This window comes from Narcine bancroftii, chromosome 10, assembly GCF_036971445.1.
Source record: "Narcine bancroftii isolate sNarBan1 chromosome 10, sNarBan1.hap1, whole genome shotgun sequence".
In the NCBI taxonomy this organism is placed as follows: domain Eukaryota; kingdom Metazoa; phylum Chordata; class Chondrichthyes; order Torpediniformes; family Narcinidae; genus Narcine; species Narcine bancroftii.
Window position 1 is genome coordinate 89,536,381 of NC_091478.1, and position 23,629 is coordinate 89,560,009.

The window sequence follows — 23,629 nt, forward strand, 5'->3', positions numbered from 1 at the left end:
GATGCTCATTGTTTTCTAACTGGAAATCAATCATCAGTATTAATAGTTGCAGACACTTTCCTTTGGTTTGCAGGAAATGTGAGTTGAAATTTAGATGTTGTCCTTCTGTTTGCTCATGAAATATCACTCCCAGTAACATCTGATCAATAAATGAGATCCTGAAGACTATTGTCCAAAAGTAGCAGGCCTTAATCAAACCACAAAATAAAAAGGTGTCCATTTTTATATAAGGGCAGAATGCATTCAACTTATTTACAGATAGATATGAAATTTCCACCACAACTCAAACCATTTTCCTCAGCAAGATTACCTGGCTTTGTACATTTTGGCCCATATTGAATTGACCAATATCTTTTTTTCCCCCACATCTTGATTTGTAAGCAGAAAAAGAGATGAAAAGAATTGGGGAAAAAAAGAAATGACTAAGGAAGTCATCATTATTGAAATGAGTGAGGGATCAAGATGTTATGCAAATATATACTATGTATATGAGTCATTTTATTGATCATTTTATAGTAACTGCAAACCTTGTTTCTCTTACAGGTCAGCAATTGAACTTCACATGCCATTCTTTATTCAGTGTGATCAACATTTAGTTACTTATCAAGATCTGAGAATCATTCAGGAAGCCAATCATTTAAATACCCACATTTGCTCTCCATAACCAATATAATTTAGATATCTTAAACAAAAGGTTTATACTAACAGAAGAGATGTATGATTCAAGTTACATTTACTGCAAAAATAAGTTCATAAATTGCTAAGTTCAGGTGGTCCCTGACTTAGGACCATAATTGGGACCGACGAATTGGTCGTAAGTAAGGTTTGCCCATCATGCAACATTAAAGAAATTATTTTAAAGATTTTTAACAAATGAATCTTTAATGAAGAAGGTAAAAATATGTACAGTACAGTACCTTCATTAAAGATACTCCCCAATCCCCATATGAACTTCTAGTATATAATAAAGTAATTGGACTCGAGCGGGGACTTAGGGCTGCCACCGGGAGTGGGGAGTTTAGGGGTGCTGTGGAGAGTAGGGACTTCAGGATTGCTGCCCGGAGCGGGGACCACTGTATACAGTACTTTTATAACAAAAATACACTTGCACAGTAGTTTTAATAAAGATTTTTTTTTAAATTTGATTGTACGTAACTCACGTAGGTCAGAAGTTGAGGACTGTCTGTACAGAAGAAAAAAATTAGAGAAGCTGCAAGTGTGTGCAAAATGTAAAAATAGGGTGTTGATTAGTTAAGCTCTTAGAGCTTCACTCAAAAATGGCATATCTCCAAGGAATTTGCAATTCCATTGCGACCTGAGAGAAGATGTGCACACAGCTTCCAGCTGAATCAAACCAATGTGTTTCATGCAGGAAAATGACTTGTTAATCTACTGTTCATTAATAGCTTCAACAATTATTTCTTTTGAATCCAATAGCTTTTACCATAGCTAATCAGATTCCTGATTTATTAAGTCATGCAATATCCTTATATTACACAAATACCTGCATTTATTTATTAGCTTATTACACTACATTGCCTTAATGTGTTTCATGCTATATGATACCTTTGATGGAGTGATGATTATTATGCAAGCAAAATGTTCAATTTACTTATTTCATTGCTGATCAGAAAACAATGCGGGGGGAGAAAAAGAAAAAAAAACAAAACAATAACGGAAGAGGTGCATTATTTCTCAAATTATTTGGCAAATAAAGAGGTCATCCAAATGAAATTAATGCATTCACAAATAATATGTGAAAAGTCTATGTCTCATATCAAAATGTCCAAAAATTGCAAAGCTGATTATAAACAGATGCATTCATAGAAACATTGTATAATGTGTAGGCATGTCTCAGTGGAGAGAAACAGATCATCTAGCCTTAAAAATTCAAGCAATCTCTAATGCCGGCCTGCGATAGTTATTTCTTTTCCTTCCTACATTTTTGCACTGCCTGGCAATCTCAGTGTAACCTCGTGGGACCTTGCTCCATGTTGGCCTTTTCTGCAAATTCTGAAACATTTCCATAGCTAATGCTCTTCAACATGTAGTTTCCTGTGTGAGGAGGAACAGACTAAGAGCAGTTGCCAGGATGGCAATCATTTTGTGGCTGTACTGTCACACATCAACTGCAATTTTACCTAAGCCTTATGCACTCCTGACCTGCAGCAACAATTTTGTACCTGCACAAGGCCAGTCACCCCCTTTTCCATGAATCGTGCCAAGATTTTTACCAGTTTTCATGAGTGGATAAAACCACTCAGGAGATTATGACACTCACAGTAGTGGGCTCAATGACTGATCAAAATGACCTGGGTGCATAAAAATGATGGTAATTATTTGCTGCAAATGTGCTGCATTGGAGATGGAGCGAGTAGAGAATGTACTTTTATTCTAAATGTAACTTTTTGAGAGCTTTTCAAGCAGTTTTAGATTTTTACTCATGTTTATTCAATATGAACTGTTGGCACTGATAAACGTTAATGATTCATCTCTCTTTTCTGTTGCACTATTTTGATATTAAATATAATTTGCAGCATATATATTAAACAGCAGAAATTGTTTGGATAGAAAATTCAGGGTTTTTAAAGGTGAAATGGATGCTTTACAACTTTGGAGTGGTTTTTAATATATCTGCTAAGTTGTGCAGAGTGCACTCAAAGACTTCATATCAATTTGAAAATGTTCACTAAAAAAAGCTGTTTGGTTTCTCGTAACTACGTTTCTTTGACAGCATTAATCAGTCAAGTTTCCTTCTTTCATTTTATAACCCACAATGGTTTATTGAAACAGAAAATAACAAGTGAAAAGGCTACGCTTAGTATCAAAATGTCAGGTTTGTACTTACAGTTGTATGTACGTCGACAGGGTCAAGAGCCTCAATTATTTGTATATGTACACAGCAGTATTACATGAAAGGTTATGTCACCTCCAGCTATTTGCCAGCAGATTTAAAGCAGGACAGATATTCAACTGCACAGTCAGCCACTGACATGGAACTTCGGCTATTTTCAAACACGAACTAGGATGTCAAGATCTGAAATGAGAATTATTTGATTGAAAGGCGTGGCTTAGGGCTAGTCTATACTTTTTAGTTAAGGTCTGTCTTGAATTATTTTCAGGAGTTGACCCCCATTAATAAAGTTGTCAGATAGAATAATCCAAAGGAATACAAATGCCATTATTCTCTAATTACAGATGCATACAGCAAAGAAAAAAAAACTTCTCTTTTCTAAAATGTTAGCTCTTGCTTTTTAAATAAATAAGTGAAAGGATCTAGAATGCTAATTAATTTTAATACATTTGGGATCTACTGCAAATAATATGATAATATTCAAATACTCTGTTGTGAATTTTGTGTAATTTCCACTGAGTGAATCAGGGAACAAGATTTTTATCCAATAAAATTAAGCAACTTTATGTGTAATCTTTAAACTAAAATTTAATTGATCCATGAAATGTCAGATTACACACAAAAAGGACAGTGGAAGAGCCAGTGAAAGCATTGCACTATGCCATGATTGCCAACACTGCAGAGCTCAATTAACTAGTGGACCTACACGAGCATGCCTGGATGCTGTGATATAACTTCGGCTGACTGTACCATTCTCCAGTGAAGGCATTGTTATTTGAGAGGGAATAATTTACAGGACTATGGGGAAAGAGCAAGGAATGAAACTGACAAGAATTCTCAGCATAAATTTGTTAGGTTGAATGACCCCCTTCTGTACCAAAACAATTCCATGATACTGTGATTTATCAACATAAGTGAATCCAGATCTGAATTTTTTTTCAAGTAAAAAGAGATAGGAAGTACGCAGAAGGTTAATTGGCATTTGAAAGGTAAACATCCTCCATTTGAACATAAAATAAACATCAGTGAAGCTTGTGGCTAAATATTCCTTGAATCTATTGTGCAAATCACTCATTTTCTTTCCTGGGTTTTCATAGTATTTACTTTTTTTAAATAGGGAGTAGTCAGGGAATGACTGAAATTCGGCAAAGTAGTTCCTCAAAAAAGATCATAACTTGGTAAACCAGCAAAAACTCAACTGGAGGAAAGCAAGGAGATTTCCGGCCGTTCATGTTAATCAGCTGCATTAGATACTTTCCGGAGAACAAGTATTTTCATTTATTGATGAGTTTTTCAGCACCATCTAATATGATTCCCAGCCCACGCGGCCATACTTGGATATTTTTTAACAAAAGAAAATAATCTTCAATTGACCTTATTGAGCTCTAAATTAATTTTGGAGCCAATTTTGAGAGATCAACTTTATCTCCAACTCTCACAAACACAAACCGGCGTATTCATGCTAAAATCAGGGAGGTTTGATGAAGTTATAAGGTACTGCTACAGCCAATTTTGCTCAGAAGAAGCTCTTTCTGATCAACCTGATAGGTTATATGTAATAGGAGTCAAGAAAAGAATTATTTTCTCTTTCTCCCATTCCACTGCACCCTTCCACTCCCCCCACTCCTCGTTTAGTAAGTACATCTGACATAAACCAGCTCATAATGAGTCCAACAATGCTTCCATTCATGACCCAATGATTTTCTTTCACAACGGATCTTAATGGGTTACTTTCCATAAAATCAAATCATAGGCCCTCACAAAACAACCATGATCTGCACAGAACATACTGTGCTTTTGCAACCAACAATTCACATGTTTATTGGTTAATTTTTGACAGAATATAAATGATGTACAGCCACTTGGCATTTCAGCTGAAAAATGACTTTCTGCTTCACCTGTCAGGAGCTCAGTTCTCATCAAACACAGAATAGAAGAAAAATCTTTAAAATCTGAATTTGATGATCACTGTAGCCTCATTCACCAATTCTATACACATAGAATGCTGCATTTTTTGGCATTCAGGAAATGCAGAATCCTGCATATCATGACAACAGGTTTTTGTTTAAAGGTACAGAAAACACTTAAGAGATCCAGTCACAGCTTTTTGTTCACTGAGAGGTTGAGGAAATGTATTAAATAACCATGACTGATTAAGCATATTGAATGAATTCAGATTAAATTACCACAGCTTCTATAAATTACAAATAATTCAAATTATTCTCATACTATTAGCAGAGAAATTGGAAGCTTCCACAAAGCTAAAACAATTGCTCAAAATTAGGTTGCAAATTAACTCTTTCACACCCTGGCTTTATTTGCACAGCTGTGTTGAGTTTGTCTGATCTGCTCCTCCATGTGCAATGAACCCTTTTATTGTATTATCAGGTTGAAAATCCCATGCGCATAGGTCACAACATGAGAGGTTTTCTTTACTTCGATGTGAAAATAAACCTTTCTTGTTAATTTAAATATGTTCAATTTTTTTAAAAATCTTGCCATCAGGCAAACAGACGAATTTTCAAAGTGTAGAATGTGACGTTCTCCAACAATTGAACAGGTTAGCAAGTGGCTGCCTTATCTTCGGCATCAATTCTGTTGTTCGTCATCTCAGCAAGGCACCCTGTGTCAGTATGAGCAGGATTTCATTGTTTAACTAAAAGATAATGCCCCTCAATATTTATAATAAATTAATAAATCAAATATGCACGCAAGGGAAACAGCAAATCTTCACACAAAATGGCCAGGTCAATGTCTCACCCAACATAAAATGAAACATTGACAATTGGACTGTAGAAATTCTGATTTCATTCTACTGCAGATTTATTAGAATAATTCAACCTTCTATTTAAATCAAACACCACATAGTATACATAGCATTGTTCACTGTACTATTGTGTCTGTTTGTCACACTGAAAATGAATCATAAAACTCCAACGTGCAAGATGCCAACTGTGCTACTATGATATAATCGTGAATGGATGGATGGATGTCTGCCCACCTCCAACCATGTACATGTAGACAATCGCAGAGAAACCTCATTGCAAATTATATGAAACAGGATAAAGGCCACACATTGCTCAAAATTAGAAATGATAATGAGGCTTCATCCTTGAGTATAAAAATTCTATGTAGTCTTAACTTTTTCCTTTGACTGATCACATATCCACAATTATAAATTACAAAAATGGGCCAGAATTGTCTTTTAAGTGCAACAGCCTTCAAAAAAATAATTGTCCATATCACTTGAGAGCTATAAGGGAAAGGATGCACCATACACTCAACATCTGCAAGCTATCTATCTGTCCCCATGATGCATATTGCTCTCTAGCTATAAGGACTTAGTCAGACCTTGAGACAATGAAGCCACCTCCAGCCAAATCAAGCATCAGTGATCAAATTCAGTGGAGAAGAGTGAGCAGAGAGAGGAGCAAGGAAGGAGGAGGGAATGGGGAAGAAAGTGGAGGAAATAAGATGAAACGTTAAATGAAAAACTACTCCATAATTAAAGTAATTTGTTTCTAAGGAACAAAACACACATACAAGGAGGGAAACTTGTTACTTATTTATTCAAGTTTTAGGATGTGGTGTCACTGAATGGCTAGCTTTTATTCCCAATTAAGAAAGTGGAAATGAGCCAACTTCATGAACTACTAAAGCTGTTGTGGTGAAGGTACATTCACAATGTTGTTGGCCTGGCAGATCCAGGGCTCAATCCCAACAGTACTAATGGAACGATGATACATTTCTAAGTCAGCATAGCGCACGAGTTTGAGGGAAGCCTATTATTCGTGAGGCTCCCACGAACCTTTTGGCATTTGTTTTCTTGGTGATAGTCTTCAGATTTCAGATAACCTTCAGAGTGGCCTGAGCAAGTAATTGGAGGGCATTTTGTAGAAGTTAGAACCTGCAGCCATTGCGACCAATGGAAAAGGGAATGAATGTTGAGAGGGTTATATGGGGTGCTAGGCACTTTTGCTTGAATGGTTATCAAGCTTTATAAGTGTTGCTGGAGCTGTCCAAAGGCAGGGGGAGAATATTCCATCAGGTTTATGACGAGTGCCTTTCACGTGGTAGAGCAAGTTAGAAAGTGAGTCATTTATCACGAAATGCCTCATACCTGATCTGTTCTTGTCATCACAGTACTTAGATGGTTGGTCTGATTTGAGTTTCTGGTCATTGATCATCTCCAAGGTGACGATGATGAAGCTCTTGATAATGCTAATATCAGTAAGTGTCAAGCGTCAACTGCTAGACTTCCTGTTATTGAGGATAGTCATTGCTTGAAATGTTGGTTGTACAAGTTTTACTTGCCTCTGCTCACCCCATGGCAGGATGCTTTTTAACCAGCACCCCCCACCCCCCATCACAAAGAGCGATAGAAACAAATGAGGGTGAAGGGGGAGCGATGATTCTTAGTGTACCATTATAGCAAATAAAAGTGAACAAATTTTATGTATACATTTATTCAAGTTTTAGGATGTGGCCTGGTTAAGGCACTTGCACAATGTTGTTGACCAGGCAGTTCCAGGACTTGCTCCCAGCAGTATGTATTATGTACATGAGAATGAAAGAATTTTGGGTGATAATTAGATTAGATTATTAGATTAGTTTCAACTTAATTGTCATTGTGCCAAGTAAAATACAAAGCCAATGAAATACAATTAGCATCCAACCAGAAGTTAAAAAATAGCGCTATATACAAATAACTACGTGTGAATTTAAAAAAAACTCATTCAACAAGCAAACAATTATAAAAGTACTGACAGTACAATGTGAGTGCAGTTCCCATCAGTGCTGTGATTTAAGGTTCAACAGTCACAACCTCAGGGGTAAAAAGCTCTTCTTGAGCCTGCTGGTTCAAGAGCTCTTGCAGCACCTACCGGATGGAAGAAGAGTAAAAGGTCTATAGTTTGATGCATCCTTGATGATGCTCTTTGCCCTGTCCAAACAGCATTCCTGATAGATGTGCTCAGTGTTAAGCAATTGAATGCTGATAATGCACTGGGAAGTTTTCATCACCCTCTGAAGTGCTTTATGTTCCAATACGAGACAATTGCTATAACACACTGAGATGCCATGGGTAAGTATGCCCTCGATGGTACAGCAGTAAATATCTATCAATACCTGGGACAAAGGTGTAATTTCTTCATGCTCCACAGAAAATAAAGGTGCTGCTGTGCCTTTTTGATCAGGATGGAGGAGTTCAGGGACCAGGATAGGTCATCGGAAATGTGGACACCAAGGAATTTAAAGCTTGACACATGTTCCACCTCAACTCCATTGATGTAAATAGAGACATGAGTGTGGCTTTCAGCATGCCTGAAGTCCATAATGACCCCCTTGATCTTCTGAACGTTAAGTGCCAAGTTGCTGTTGGGTCACCACGTGGCCAGGTGCTGGACCTCATCCCTATAGGCTGTCTCATTATCCTCTCTGATCAGGCCAACCACCGTGGTGTCTTCTGCCAACTTGATTATGGAATTAGAACCATACACAGGAACACAGTCATAGATGAAGAGGGAATGCAGAGAAGGCTCAGCGTGCAGCCCTGGGGCACGATGGTGTTCAAGGTGAGAATGGAAGAGAAGAGATTGCCTAACTTACAGATTGGGGTGTTTAGTCAGAAGGTCCACAGAGGGTTGAGCTGATACCAAGCTGCTGAAGTTTAGTGATCAATTTGGAGGGAATCATGGTATTGAATGCTGAACTAAAGTCAATGAACAGCATTCTGGCATAAGAGTTGGAGCAGTCCAAGTGGGTCAGGGCAGAGTGAAGTGTTGTGGAAATGGCATCCTCAGTTGACCTGTTGATAACGATAGGCAAATTGATGAGAGTCCAGGGTGAAGGGCAAAGAGAGTTTCATCTGTGATAAAATCTGTCTCTCAAAGCACTTTGCAATGATGGGGGGAGTGCAACTGGACGGAGGTCATTCAGACTCATGGTGGTGGGATGCTTCGGCACTGGCACGATGGTAGCAATCTTAAAACTCATGGGAACAATTGCCTGGGCCAGGGACAGACTGAAAATATCCATGAAGACCCCAGCCAACTGTTCTGCACAGACTCTAAGCACATGGCCAGCTATACCATCCTAACCAGCTGACGTCCATACTCAGGGTGGCCCAAACGTCACAGATGCAAAGTGAAAGAGACAGTTCATCAGGTGGAAGATCCACTTTGAAGGTGACCTCCTTGTTCTCTTGATTAAAGCGAGCGTAGAAATAATTAGGCTTCTCAGAGAGGGAGGCACAGCTTGAAGGGGCACAGTACCAGGTGGTTTATAGTCAGTAATGATCTGTATGCCATGCCACATGCACCAGGGATCCAAGGAGTTTAAATGTTCCAAGATACAAGAATTGCCGTACACAAGTTCTCAGCAAAGACAGAACACTTGGATATGCTCTAAATGAGTCTCTATTGATTTGATTATCTCGGCTTGTGACTGTTTTGGTTCTGGAGCCTGCTATTCAGCTTTTACAGGCATCAAGATTTGCATTCATGGTCAAAGAAGCAACAGAAATCTTTTCATGTACACGTCCTTTTCAATTTTAGTATCTGTGCTTTTAACTTTGCTTCACTGTAAGTTCAGCTTTGATACTGGTTGTAACAATTAGATGTCCTAAATTTTTTTATTGACTTCACCTTGGTAGAGATACATGGGCTCACTCTGTTAACTCTCAATCCAAAAAGGTCACACTGGAAAATTCCTAAGTGGGAGAGATTTAAGATAGAGTTATTGCTTGAGTGCCTTAACACTGATTTCAATAACTCCATTCAGCCTATCACAAATGTATTTAACTCTCTGTACTCATTTTTCTTTTCTTTCCTGAAAGTCAATATTCACCTCTACGCCTTGTAAGGTAAAACATCATGAGATGGGAATGTGTAAGGAGTTACCCTGTACAGGGCTGTAACAAGATGTGAATGCATCCTTGTACTTACAAGATAAGAGAGACATTGACGGATTGAGAGGCAGGAAGCTAGCAGGGAAAGGATAGCAACAGTTTTAGTCATTGGACAAGTAATGATATGATGATGTTCTAAGCACGTATCCAAGGGTATAAAAAATCATCATTTTGCTGATAACGGCAGAATGCATTCTCCGACTAACATTGTTAGTTGCAAGTGTTACAATCCGGTAATAAAGAACAAAGAACCCTGATTTCGACTCAGTCTGGTGTTTGTCTCACTCATTCATGAACAAAGCAGACCTAACAGCCTTTCTTTCAATTTAATTTCTGGACACTTTAACTTTCCATATCATTGCCAGTCTACCCACTGCTCTTCCCAACTTGGCACCAGCTCAGCCTCAGAAACAAATGTGCCATCACATCTCAATGTTTATTTAACAAGCGAGATTCTTCAGGCACTTTCTGTTAAAAACAATTCCTGGAGGAGATTATTCCATTAAAAAATCTCATTCAGAATCTCCAAAATGAAATGCTTCTGGCCAAAGAATGAAAGATCATAATGATTTCATGGAATCAAGATATGGAATGGAATGGAAGTCAAGTTTATTGTCATCTGATTGTACAAGTACAACCTGACAATACAGCGTTCTCCGGTCCTCGGTGTAAAAGCATGCAGGCATACAATCAGACATAACACACACATACAGACAAAATAATACATATATCTAAAAATAAATATATAAATATTGTTTTGTACAAGTGAGAGTCTTGGATATTTAGAGTGAGCTGTTCCTTTGTTTGCACTCTCCCCAATTTTTTAAAATACAAGTAATTCCATCAAGATTGTGATCTAGCATTGTAGATAATATGTTGCATCATCTTTTGCAATTTTCAGTCATGAGGAAACTGTGCTCACCACTACTTTGTGGGGAATCTTGTCTCAATAATAGACAGTACTCATGGTAACACAGAGCTTTAGACCGATTGGTCAACTACTGTGAACCAAAGGTATTTCCAAACATGTTGATGATTCCTATTACAAAGAGACCCCGTCATACATAGACCTGGAACGTAGCACTTAAATTTTTTAACCAAAATGAGAAATGCATGCTGTAACATTAATACCAAGAATATTCAATAAAAATGATCTTTTATATGAGTATTTCTAAATACTAAAGTCAGGAGAAAGACTGTCTCCATTTAGTAATACAGTATGCTAAGTTTTCACTGGCATAAGGCATATTATAACAACGTCACATATCTAATGATCCTACAACTCAATTTTTGCCTTAACCCAAGGGAAAAAAAAAGAAATACCACTATGTTTCGTTGAAGGAAGAAAACTACATTTGCTCTAAAATGTCCCTAAAAGCAGAAAGTAAATTGCCAATAAAGACTAGGTAATTATATCAGCACATATCATAAGGCATTTCTCTGAAGAGATCAAGCTGTCTTTATCTCCCAACTTTGAATGTCACTACCCGGGGTTTGGAAACGTTGGAGACTACAACTCACTCATTTTATGCCTGCAGTGTTACTGTTACACTGAGGGAATTGCCACTGGTATGAAAGCTTTCTTTAAGTGCGTTACAGCATCATTTTGTCTACATCTACTACATTCATTTTGTCTGTAAGTACCATTGTAGAATATGAAGGACACACATAAGAGTACTGCAGCTTGACAGGTGTTCACAAGTGGCTGCTTAACTTGAAATATTTTTGTACTCGTACTGAAAATTTTATACCTTATACTTCCTGGGAAATGGAATATTTGACATTTAAATGGTTTTAACAGTATAAATGTTTTGATGTGATAAAACATTTAAGAACTGGTTAGCAATTGCATAAAATGAATAGGCTTAGGCCTTTTTTTGGACTGTTTTATTATTTCAGATTTTAAAATTTATATCTCACTATTTAACCAAAGTAATTAAGATTTGAAGATAATTATCATACTCTATTTTTGAAGGAAGGCTGCATTAGTATACACCATTTGAGCTGCTGTTCCAATCTTCCTTGTATGGCAATGCAAGTAGTTGCCCCCCTGTTGAACCCATCCAGTTTACATCTGCCAATCTTGGGGTGCACAGGATTCCTAAAGGTCCCACTGCCTCTTAAAGGATGGAAGCAATGATCAACTCACTTCATGTTGGAGATTTTTTTACATGAAGTTTCTTCAAAAATCATCCACCATCCGCCTTGGAGATGCCTTCAATATGCCAAGCATTTCAATTCTGTGCCATGCTCCCAGGCCAACATGTCTGTCCATGGCCTCATGCACTGCCACAGCAAACCCACCCGTAAATTGGAGGAGTAACACCTAATATTCCGAATGAGCACTCTCCTACTAGATGGCATTAACGTCGACTTCTCCTGTTTCTGCTAGACCACTCACGGTACTCCCTCTCTTTCTTATCCCTTCTGTCTTTCTTTCCTCCTGCTCTTTATCCTCTTCACTCTCCATTCATAGACCACACCCCCTCCCCTTGTTTGCTGTTGTGCCCTACCTCCCTTATCCACCTCTTGCCTGTGAGCCTGTGCTCCTCTCCTTACCCCTCTCAATTTTATTCAGGTGCCTGCCTACATTTAGCTCATACCTTGATGAAGGGCTCAGGCCTGGAACTTTGGTTATGTATCTTTATCTTTGCTACCATTTGACCTGCTGAGTTTCTCTTGCATTGTGTTTTTACTTCAATCATGGCACCTGCAGACTTGCATATTTTACTTCCATATGGGTGGCCTACCTCTGGAATAATGGCCCATCAGCAGAATGAAGTACCTTTGGAAGAAGGACTGTAATGATTTAAGGATCAGTTTGCCACCACCTTTTTAGTTCGGGTGGTGGCAATAAATGCTGCTCTTGTCTTCAAGTCCCAGATCCAGAAAATGAAAAATCCAATAAAACTCTTACTTAGTTCACTTCCCCTTACAGCAGTCTCTAATGACATTTTGTTTTCACCTAACAACAACAGTTCTGCTGACTGCCTTTACATGTTGCATTGGAGTCAATTTCTTTCATGAGCTCACTTCACCATTCTGCTCATAACTTGCCACTTCTCCTTCTCAGCATGCACCGTATGAAGTTGAAACAAAACAGAAATACGAGAAGAATTCAGTCAGTCAAGCAGCACAGATGCAGTTTTTATTTGTTTTCCATTACTGTATGAAGCTGCCTTAATTTCTTCCATCCTTACAGCCCTCTGATATATCTGTGATACTGTAGTAGCAGATTCTAACTCACTCCTGATATTAGTTGCTAGCAGGGAGCCTTCATCTGCCAAAGCATCACATTATGAATTTGCCTCTCACCATACAATATTTCTATCTCACAACTTCTCTTTCATCCTCTAAGATGTCCCTCCCAACATTTGGGTCTTTCGATGCTTTATAAATGTTGCCTGATGGATCTTGGTGGAGCTCCTCCACTTGCAGAAGGCACCATGCCAATCGTGCGCATCAACCTCAGCATCCCCACTACTCCCAACTCGATCTGCCCTAAGAAAATCCTTCCTTCACACAAGTGATGGCTGCAGCTGAGTTTAGCCCTCTCGGGGGTTCTGGTCGTCACCTTGATTTTGTGAGCCAGTTCCCCTTACAGAAATGTGGGGAGTATCACCTTGTCCTCAAGGAATCACACATTCAAATGACCTGTCAACAGTGTTCCCAATCATTTACTTAAAGATTGCTTTTCTTTGTCAACCTGACCAGTGTTCTTTCCACAAGGAAGGATCTCCTTCTGCCCATAGATGATCATGTTATAAAGCCATAGAGCCATACAGCATGGAAACAAACCCTTTGACCCAAATTGCCCACACTTGGCAAAATGTTCCACCCACACTGGCCCCACCTGTCTGAATTTGGCCCATATCCCTCTGAACCCATCCTATCCATGTATCTGTCTAAATGTTTCTTGAACGTTGCAATAGTAACTGTCTCAACAATCTCCTCTGACAGTTTGTTCCATACAACGCACCCCCCCCCCCCAAACCTGTGCGCCAGGGTACGGACCGCTGGAGATTGGTTCAAAGTGGCTCGAGGAATATCAGGCATTGGATCCACGATGTGAGGGGGTGCTGAGGACTCTGAAGGGTCTCTGATCTGGGGCTTGGGTTGCCAATGGTTTGGACTGGACTCTGAGTGGCTGCGGAGGCTGCGGAAGGTTGTGCAAAGTTGACCAGAGCTTTCAGAATGTTGAATTGCATGTGCAAAAAGGTTAATGCAGACGATTAGACAAATAAGGAGCTGCTGGTGCAGAGCCAGGAGAGTGGGGAGCAGAGACACAGTGCTGCTCTGCAGGATCTTATTGCTTAGTCCTGATGCCTACAGCTCCGTACAGGCCTGTTAAAGGAGCCGACTGTGTTTTGTTTTAAGGACCCTTGCAGGCTGAGGGCTGCTGGTGACCGGTTCATGGGAACCAGGTATTGGAACGGGATTCAAGAGAGTGCTGAGGGCAAGAAGGGCTCCTGAAGGGCCTCTGGCACTGAAAGCTTCCTGATCACATTGGAGATTTGGACCTGGAGTTCAGGTAGCCAACGATTGAACAGGAGTCTGTGTGGCAGTAGAGGCTGGGGGCGAACTGGAGGCGAATCCATGAACACTTAGTATCTCTGAAGGGACTCTCTTTGGCTTCTCTTTTTCTCATTGTTATGGGCACCAGGCAATGCTCATGGTGACTTTTTGTTTGCATTATGGGAGGCAAATGTTGAAGTATATCGTGTATATTACATTTTTATGCATTATTCCATGACAATAAAAGAAACCTTGAAGAGTCTCCTTGGCTCCATGGATGCCTCATTTGCTGTTCCCTCTCAGGGTGGCAGCTTATCTGCTGCTTTGTCATCCATTCCACTGGTTCTTTAGTAGTGTGACACAGCCAGCAGATAACCCAGGTTCATGACGAGAGGCTCCCAATGCTTAGGGCACAAATTTGTCCTTAGAAGAATAACATTTTGGTGAATAACCACGCTGCACTAACAAGCACTATAGTTCACTCCTGTCCCCTGATCACCAACATAAAAACCGGATCCGGTCAATCAAGGCTAAATCTGCTCACGGTCACCTTGGTTGTATGAAATGTGCTCAGCAGGTACTCATCTTCTAAATGATAATTTTAGAACATTCAAATCTGTACACAAGATTGGAATGAGAATTTCTATTTACTGATGTTACATATTTGACACTTATTCACAAAGATCATGAACTAAACTTAAAGGAGTGAAAATGCTTTCTACCTGGTCCCTGAAATTTAACTCCATTAATGTCAATGGAAGTAGAATGCTATGCCCTGCTACCATTAGTGTTCCCAACCAAGGCATGATGAACCATCCCAGTCTGCCTAATTACTATTTTGAAGTATAACAGAGAATATTTTTCAATACAAGTTTGTTTTTGCAAAGATTCAAGATTAAATTTATTGTCATAGTAATAAAATAGTGTCCAATAGGACACTTTTTGCCTGCTGCAAGGCAGACTGATTTGCCACCGGCAGAAATTGCCAAAATGCCTCTTACATTTCTTACAGTCAGACCTACAGCAGGCTAACAGTCCCTCCAGTGTCACAAATTGCCCGCAGATACACCTCCAGCACTTCCACAGCCCCCACAGCCACCCAGAGTCCAGTCCAAACTATTGGCAACCCGAGCCCCAGATCTGAATCTCTGACGTGGTCAGAGACCCTTCGGAGCCCTAGGCTCCGCTTCACATCCTGGTTCCAATACCTGGTACTCCTCGAGCCAGTTCGAACCAATCTCCAGCAGTCCGTACCCTGTGGCAAGTCTCCTGACAGAAGTCGCCAGCAGCCTGCAGCTTCTGTGGGGTCCTCACCTCAAGCCAACAGCAGCCCGTTGCTTGCACTAGTCCCTAAGCCGCAGTCTCCTCGCTGGACCACATGGGTCGTCTCTCCCACTTCACCTTCTCAGACGGGGATATTTAATTGGCTGATGAGTAAAGCAAATACTACTTTTGATGAAATGCAAATAGTTTTAAACAGAAACTAGATGGAAATTGCTGAACTAGTGTTTCTTTGAAGATGGATATGGATAAAACTGTAGGCCCAGCTGTTCAGTAGGCAGCCAAATATCATGTCAGACATAATTCAATCAGAAAATAAACCACAAGATGCACGGGAATTAATCGGCTAACTCAAATGACAAGCCAGCAAATAAGCCATAAATGGTGGACAAACCTTTTCAATAGCATTGCTAATAATATTACGGAAGGATCTTCCTGCCATTTAACACCAGGGGCTGCTGAGCAAATTTGTCATGTGACAAGTTCATCCCTGCGGCAAAAAGAAAATCAGAGAAAGACCCCATAACAATAAATTTGCACTTTACCTGTGAGACTATCATCTTGCTGTTTGGTGAAAGGTAACTGAAGCAGTCAGTGTTCATCTCAACAACCATATGAATCACAATGTTTCGCTGGAAGTATTTTTAAGACTTCACAAGGCAGCTAATGCAAGTAAATCATAAATTTCCTTCCCGATCATGAAGTGGCATTGAAAGCATAATCGACCCCCACATTGCAATGTCCACACGGAGATAAAACAGACAAATAATATTGGACATGCATAAGATTTTCAATACTTTCAGTTTCCTTGCTGTCCTTGCTACAGATTCTGTCTACATGGACTTTACCATCATGCTGTCAGTTATAGAGTGTGAAAAGTGGATATAAGAATATAGGAAAAAAAGCAGAGAAAGGTATCCGGCCCCTCATTCCTGCTCTCTCAAGGAGCTTAATGATAGATTTGCATCACCTTCATTCTACATGCACTGTTCTTGATCTACTTCCCTTCTCATCCCTTATTTTGAGCCTGTAGTTTTGAGGATGATTAACATCCACCAAGAGAGGAAAAGTCATGGAGTCATCGTCATCGAGTCCAGGAACTAATACTAATCCAGGAACAACCTGGGTGAACCATAAGAACTGCAGATGCTGGAACCTGTGAGCAAATAATGAGAGGCCGGAGGGTCTCAGTCAAGCAGCATCTGTGGAGAGAAAAGGCGAATCAAGGCCTTTAATCGAGATTGAAGCTGGAAAGCATTGATCCCATTTTTATTATTCCCATCAACACAGGGATGATTTACAGTGAAACACAAAAGTCTGCAGATGCTATTATTGTATTAAGAATACAAAGATGCTGGAGGAACTCAGCTGGTCTCGCAGCATCTATCAGAGGTAAAAATATATTACCGATGTTTCGGGCCTGATCCCTTCAACAAGGTATAAGTTTTTTTTTAAAAGAGTCTGTAATCAAAGTCCGGGGAGACAAAAGGAAGAATGAGAGGGGGAGGAGTGCAGACCAACAGACAAAGGTGTTAATTGGATATAATAAGAAGATAGGAGAGAGGAAAGATGAGAATTTGAAAGGAGATAGAGGGAAAAGAGAAGAGAGAGAGATGGAGACAGAGCTAGAGGACAGGAGACAGGTGCAGTGAGGAGGGGGGACAGTCTAATGGAAACTGGAGAAATTGATGTTATTCCCATCCAGTTGGAGGGTGCCAAGACAGAATAATGAGGTGTTGTTCCTCCAATTTGTGGGTGGTCTCAGTCTGGCAGTGCATGAGACCACGGACAGACATGTCAGCAAGGAAATGGGGTGGGGAATTGAAAGCCATTTAACTAACCAACCTGCATACCCTAGGAATGAATGAGGAAACTGGAGCACCTGGAGGAAACAAATGTGGTCACAGAGAGAACATGCAAACTCCACACTGCACCCGAGGTCAGGACTGATTTCAGATTCAGATTTCATATTTTTTGTCAGAGGGTGGCAGGGTTGGCGTGTTTGTGTGGGTTTTCTCCGGAGGCTCCAGTTTCCTGCCACCATTCAAAAACGTACCGTGGATGTAGGTTAATGAGGTGCAAATTGAGCGGCACAGACTCGTGGGCCAAAATGGCCTGTATCTCTCAATTTAAATTTACAAACGTGACATCACATACAACCCTAAGATTCTTTTTCCTGTGGCCCAGTAGTGTGGTAGTGCAAAAAAAAAACTGTACAATGTGCACATGTAAACAAATAAAAATGACTGACTGTGCAATACTGAGTGGAGAAAAAAAAAGACAAAATGCAGAATTGTCCTTAAATAAGTCCCTGATTGAGTTTATTGTTGAGGAGTCTGATGGTGAAGGGGTAGCAGCTGTTCCTGAACCCAGTGGTGGGAGTCTTGTGGCACCTACACCTCTTTCCTCATTGTAGCTGCGAGGACAGGGTGTGTGCTGGGTGGTGTGGATCCTTGATGATTGCCATTGCTCTTCAGGTGGCAGCATTCCCTACAGATGTTCTTGTTGGTGGGAAGGGTTTTGCCTGTGATGTGCTGGGCTGCGTCCACTACCTTTTGTAGGGCTTTACACTCAGGGGTATTGGGGTCCCTATACCAGACCGAGATGCAGCTGGCCTGCATACTTTCCACCACACATTTGCCAAGGTTTCCAATGTCATACCAAACCTCTGCAAACTCCTGAGGAAGTAGAGGCACTGACGTACTTTCTTAACAATGCCATTAACGTGTTGGGTCCAGGAAAGATCCTCCGAGGTAGTGACTCACAAGAACTTGGGCCTCTGGTACTATGAGGTAAAGCTAAGGTGAGCAGCCAAACACTTTTTATTCACTTACAAAGCACAAATAATTATTTAAATATACTCACTAGATTATGGCCAAATTGTGAATGTTAATAAAATTACCTGAATTATTTCAGGCCCACTAAAGCAGTGATTATGGTTTAGTGTCCCCTTTAATAATGCACAGATGCCATGCAATAATGTGTTAAAAAAATTTTGTAGCATATGGAGGACAGAGAGTTCCTGACAGCTACTTTGAGCTTTCCACCATGTTAATTTATGCATGCAAGGATGCTGAACAGCGTAATGATATTGGATTGATAATTTCCAAATTGGCACATTATTTGGGATTGGTGACTTGGACATCATATCAATTCCACCTACCAATGTTATACAACATCACCCTCTTAATGCCTTCACCTAGTTGCTTATGCTATATCAGCTTTATTTTGAAAGCAGGCTAACTGAGAAGAAAGATAGAAGCAACACACATACAATTCATTATCAATGATTGCAGTGGAGTTAAATTTCAGATGTGCTGAACAACACAGTATTATTTTGTGCCGTTAGCATAAGCACCAGGTATAAATTTCTGCCCCAATGTATCGCCTCCTTTCTTGATTGATTTTTCACTTGGACATCTATTGCAGGCAATGATGTGTTACTTCATTATAGCAAACCATTCAGTTTCACTAAAATGTGGAGTTCTGCATGTATGTTATACAGACACCATTTTTTTGTTGCCTTTCCTTCCAAAGTTCAATTGTCTCATTTCCTCTTTTACAGTGGTCTCGCTGAATAACATCAGCTTACTTCCCATTAACTCTCTTAAATTACATGTGGGAGTGGAATTGACAGCAGCACACATACCAACTTACAAGACTTGGAAAAGCTGACGAACAGCTTCAAAAAGAGCTGACAACTCAAAAACCAATGCACAATTGAAAAGCAGCACCAAATAAGGCCCTAATACCAAGGCAACTGAATAAATTAAATGTCTTGATATTGCATTGGAATTCAGGATTTTTATTAGTATTGTACGGTTGAATCCTCCAATTCAGATGCTCTTTCTCCGTGAATATTAAATTCTACTTGGTGTATAAAAAGAAGTAATCCATATGGGGTTCACAGTGGATGCGCACACCATGAACCTACACACCGTTATTTGAATTATTCAAGTCATAAAGAAGTACATATGATAACAAGTTTTAGCAGCAGAGGATTTAAAATTTTTGAAGGGAAAAATGAGCTCAATGGGCAAAACTGTATTTCTGAAGAGAAACCTTAGGTTTTCTACTTGAAATTGTTGATGCATTTTACGGATTTTGGACAAAGTCTTGGTGGGGGTATCTCTGTAAGTAATGATTTTAACCTGTGTCAGTTTTGTTCTGAATGTTGATTTGCATTCTGAATGACTCAAAATCTTTACAGGAGTGATCTGTTTTTCTTTCTAAGTGTAAAGTTCAAAGCCAGGTCAAAGTGTCGTAATTGACAATAAGAAATTTCAACAGGAGCAAGCAAAAAAAATCAAATGTCTCTTATCTTCGAATTTTCTCTTCCCTATTTCTTTGATAATAAAGATGCAAAGAACTGGGAACTAAGGGGTAAACAGCCAATGGCTCATCCACAAAGCTACAAGTGATAAGGACCAGAGCAAAGAGAGATGGCCAGCCTCCCAGTGTCTTCCAAATGACCTGTGATCTGTTGGGTTCACAGATCATGACACAAATCAAAACTACTGGGAGCAACTGTTGGGGATTGTAAGAATTATAGGGCGAACTTGCCAAGCAGTTCATTTCTCAGCCATATCATAATATTGCCAGTTTCAACACCAGAGATATTCTGACCCAATGGATTCACATCATCGCTTCAGCCAGTGATGATAAGGAGTTTATTACCATCTACATTGGACAATGTGCTATGCACCAAAATTCTTACTTACTGCAGCTGAACATAAACTTCATAAATAAACAACTACAAAACAAATAAAAGACAGCTACAATAATATACTTAATTGAATTAAAAAAAGAATAAATACAAAAAAAGATGATATTCATGAGTGCAGAAAAGGGATTTAGCAATAATGCAGGGAATCCTTTTGTGGTGTCAGAGCAGTCCCTGATTAGTATAACAAGGGAGGTTCCAGAGCCTGAGAGCTGTTGGAAAGAAACTCTTCTTAAACCTAGAGGTGCTGGTCTGGGTAATGGGGCCCTTTATGATGTTAGCTGCCTTCTTGAGGCAACATCCCACATAGATGCATTCAATGGATGGAAGGACGAAGCCTGTGATGGACTTGGCTATGTTTGTTACTTTCTGGAGCCTTCTTGGTTCTGGGCAGTTATATTCCTAAACCAGGCTGTGATGCAAGTAGTCAGTATACTTCCCATATTTCATCTGTTGAGGTCTGATAGAGTATTTGATGACATGCCATTATCTTCTCAGACCCCTTAGAAACATACACATGGAGAAGTTGCCTCATCCTGAATATTCTAAATTAACTAAATTTCAAAGACTTTGTTGCCTGTGCATGTTCCTTATGATTTATTTTTGCTTACAGGTTTTCACACATCTTAAACCATGCAACAAGACACAATGTCTGTCACATGGCTAAATGATCTTTGCTCATGTTTCTGCACAACTGATGAAAAAGTGGTAAAGATTTCTTTCAATACACATAAGTGCTGGAGAAACTCAAGAAGTCACACAGCTTCCAAAGGAAGTAAAAGACAGTCACTATTTTGAGCCTGGCCCCTTCATCAGGAATGTGGAAAAACAAGCCGATGCCTGAATAAAAAGGTGGGGAGAAAGGGAAAGAGAGAGAAGAGGAACACAGTTTAACAGGGAGGAACTGGTGAGCTCCTCCAGGATTTTTGTGATTTGAACTAGCCCCAGCATTTGCAGATTTACTTGTTCACCATTTTTTCATTTTATTTTCAGTTTCATTTTTTGTTATGATCTCCAACATTATAACTTAGCAACACAAAGTTCCTTCAAACTAGAAAGATCATGGACCATGGTTTTCTAAGTTTTTCTCTATTGGCTGTTTGAGCTGCTGTCACAGACACGAAAGTCTTTTACATTCGAACATTCTCCTTTACTGCCCTTGCCCAGAAAGGTGCTGTGGGAGGGACAAAGAATGATTCGGATGAATGAAGAGGAATTAGATGTCACGGAGGTAATTGTCCCAGTGGAATGCCATAACTGGAGGAAAAGATATGGCGACAAACATTATGGGAGTTAATCTGTTGAAAGTGAGTGCCATTTGAGAAAACCCGTCCTAACTCCTTACTTACCTTGCTTTATCCACAGCACCCTCCCATTCATTCATAGAAGATGCCTAATCATTCCTTTCATCTCCTCCTTTCCCATTATGTAAAGACCCAACATGACAAAATATGTAGTTGCGTTCCTTTTGCTTTTGTACATTGAACACAAAATTAGCAATACATTCTCATCTGCATTTGAAAATTCTATATTGAGGGCGGATGACAATTTTGAAAGAATATCCATTCAGTCTGTAAGTCTGAGCCGAATCTTTCAGTGCCCGTCACTTTAATCTGTGGCGTCACCTGTTGATTTTGTCGACTTCAGCCTCCTACAAGGTACAGAGAGGATCCATGGAGTGGGTGAGGTGGGAGCATCAGTGGTTCAGGAAAGGTGGCAGGCCTGGTATCAGACATACATTGAATGTCAAGTGGGAATAATTTTAAATAATCAGATAGTGGTGGCAGGGATTTTCTAATACACAATCATGGCAAGGCCTATGAAGGGAAAGTAGACACACAGTGAATGGAATGGATGGGAGTGACTACTGGAGAAAATAGTTAAAATATGAAGTGGACATTTTTTGCCTCTACACTGTTGGACAAAGCAAGATTTCTCCCTTTTAGTTGAGGTGAAAGCAAGTGTCATCTCCTCCTGTTCAGGCATACTTTGATACGATTGTCATATGCAGTTCACAGGCCTAACACACACAAAGAATTTCCCACAAGCAGTGTCAAAGTGTGTGTACTGTATGCCACATAATACCTACATGATGCCAATTTCTGCCATAAGTAAATGCTTCAATAGCACGGGGGAACCTGATTCAATTTACAGAGGTGTGAAGATCAAGTTTGAAAAAGATGCAGTCACATTATGACTGCAAACCTTTTCTCATGTCAAATCAATGGTATAAAATGGTGAGTTATCCCAGCAAAATATGTGGTCAGACAGCATACCTAATAATCTCAGATATTATTTTGTTGCTGAACATTCAGATGGACTGCAATTAATTTACAATGTGAGCTAGGGAGGTGAATCAGGGCATTGTTTTCAAAAAAGGGGAAGGGCGTCAGAAGTTCAGATGCGCAGGCGGCCGGGGCATCCAGAGTTCGGATGTGTGGAAGGCCGGGGCAAGGATCCACAGTCAGGTGTTATATGTACGGGCAGCCAGTGCAAGGATTTGCGGTCGGGAGCTCGGATGGGCGGGTGGTCATGGTGAGACTGGTCTTGGTGGTCGCCATGTTGTATTTGACGAACGATAAAACAAATACAGTGAATTTCCAACTTACGTCCATTTCCGGTTGATCAGAACAGAACACAGTTGCAAGTTGAGGACTACCTGTACATTTAAAATTCTTCTTTTTCAATATTTTTAGTGGTTTTATCAAATAAATGTTACATAGATATATGACAATAAAATAAAGTATTAACAAATCTTATAGAGCAATGCAAATAATATTGAAATCTATGTTACATGAAAAAAAAGAAATCAAAAAGAGAACCACTATATTAAATATCAATCCCCTCCCTTTGGAAGCCACTGGCTTAATGTACACAGTCCACTACTAATAATAAAAACATTGGGATCAAAAACCAGAAACAATTTCTGTCTTTCTTTATCTCTTTTCTTTCCTTGTTTCTTTCTTCCTATCTATTTCTTTCTTACTATATGGGGATATACTATAGGGGGAGGCGGGTTGGGGGTTATTACCATGTGTATGAACTGATATTCATATTTGATTACTGTATTTAATTAAAAAAATTGAAAAAACAGAAACTAGTAAACCTTACAAATTTTGAAAATAATTAAGAAATGAACCCCATAAAGAAACAAAATTAGGATTCATTTCAGTAGTAGAGCATCTAATTTTTTTCCCCAAAGTCAGACATGCCATCGTATCAGACAGGCATTGAGTATGAGTGGGAGGGACAGCATCTTTCCATCTCATTAATATTCTTAAGCAAAAAGAATTGCAAACTTATTTCATCTCTTTGTTTGCTGGGAATTTCCATTGTGCAGGAATAAAGT

At 39.6% G+C, this 23,629-nt stretch overlaps 1 long non-coding RNA gene across 1 annotated transcript in view; it reads right to left on the minus strand.

Annotated features, from left to right (window-relative positions):
• LOC138744006 (uncharacterized) overlaps positions 1-23,629 on the minus strand; it is a 57,742-nt gene continuing 34,113 nt past the window's right edge. The window contains exons 3-4 of the long non-coding RNA XR_011345186.1: positions 2,849-3,037; positions 1-187 (exon numbers count right to left, since the gene is read on the minus strand). This is a non-coding gene — a long non-coding RNA (uncharacterized lncRNA). The remainder of the gene's footprint in view (positions 188-2,848; positions 3,038-23,629) is intronic.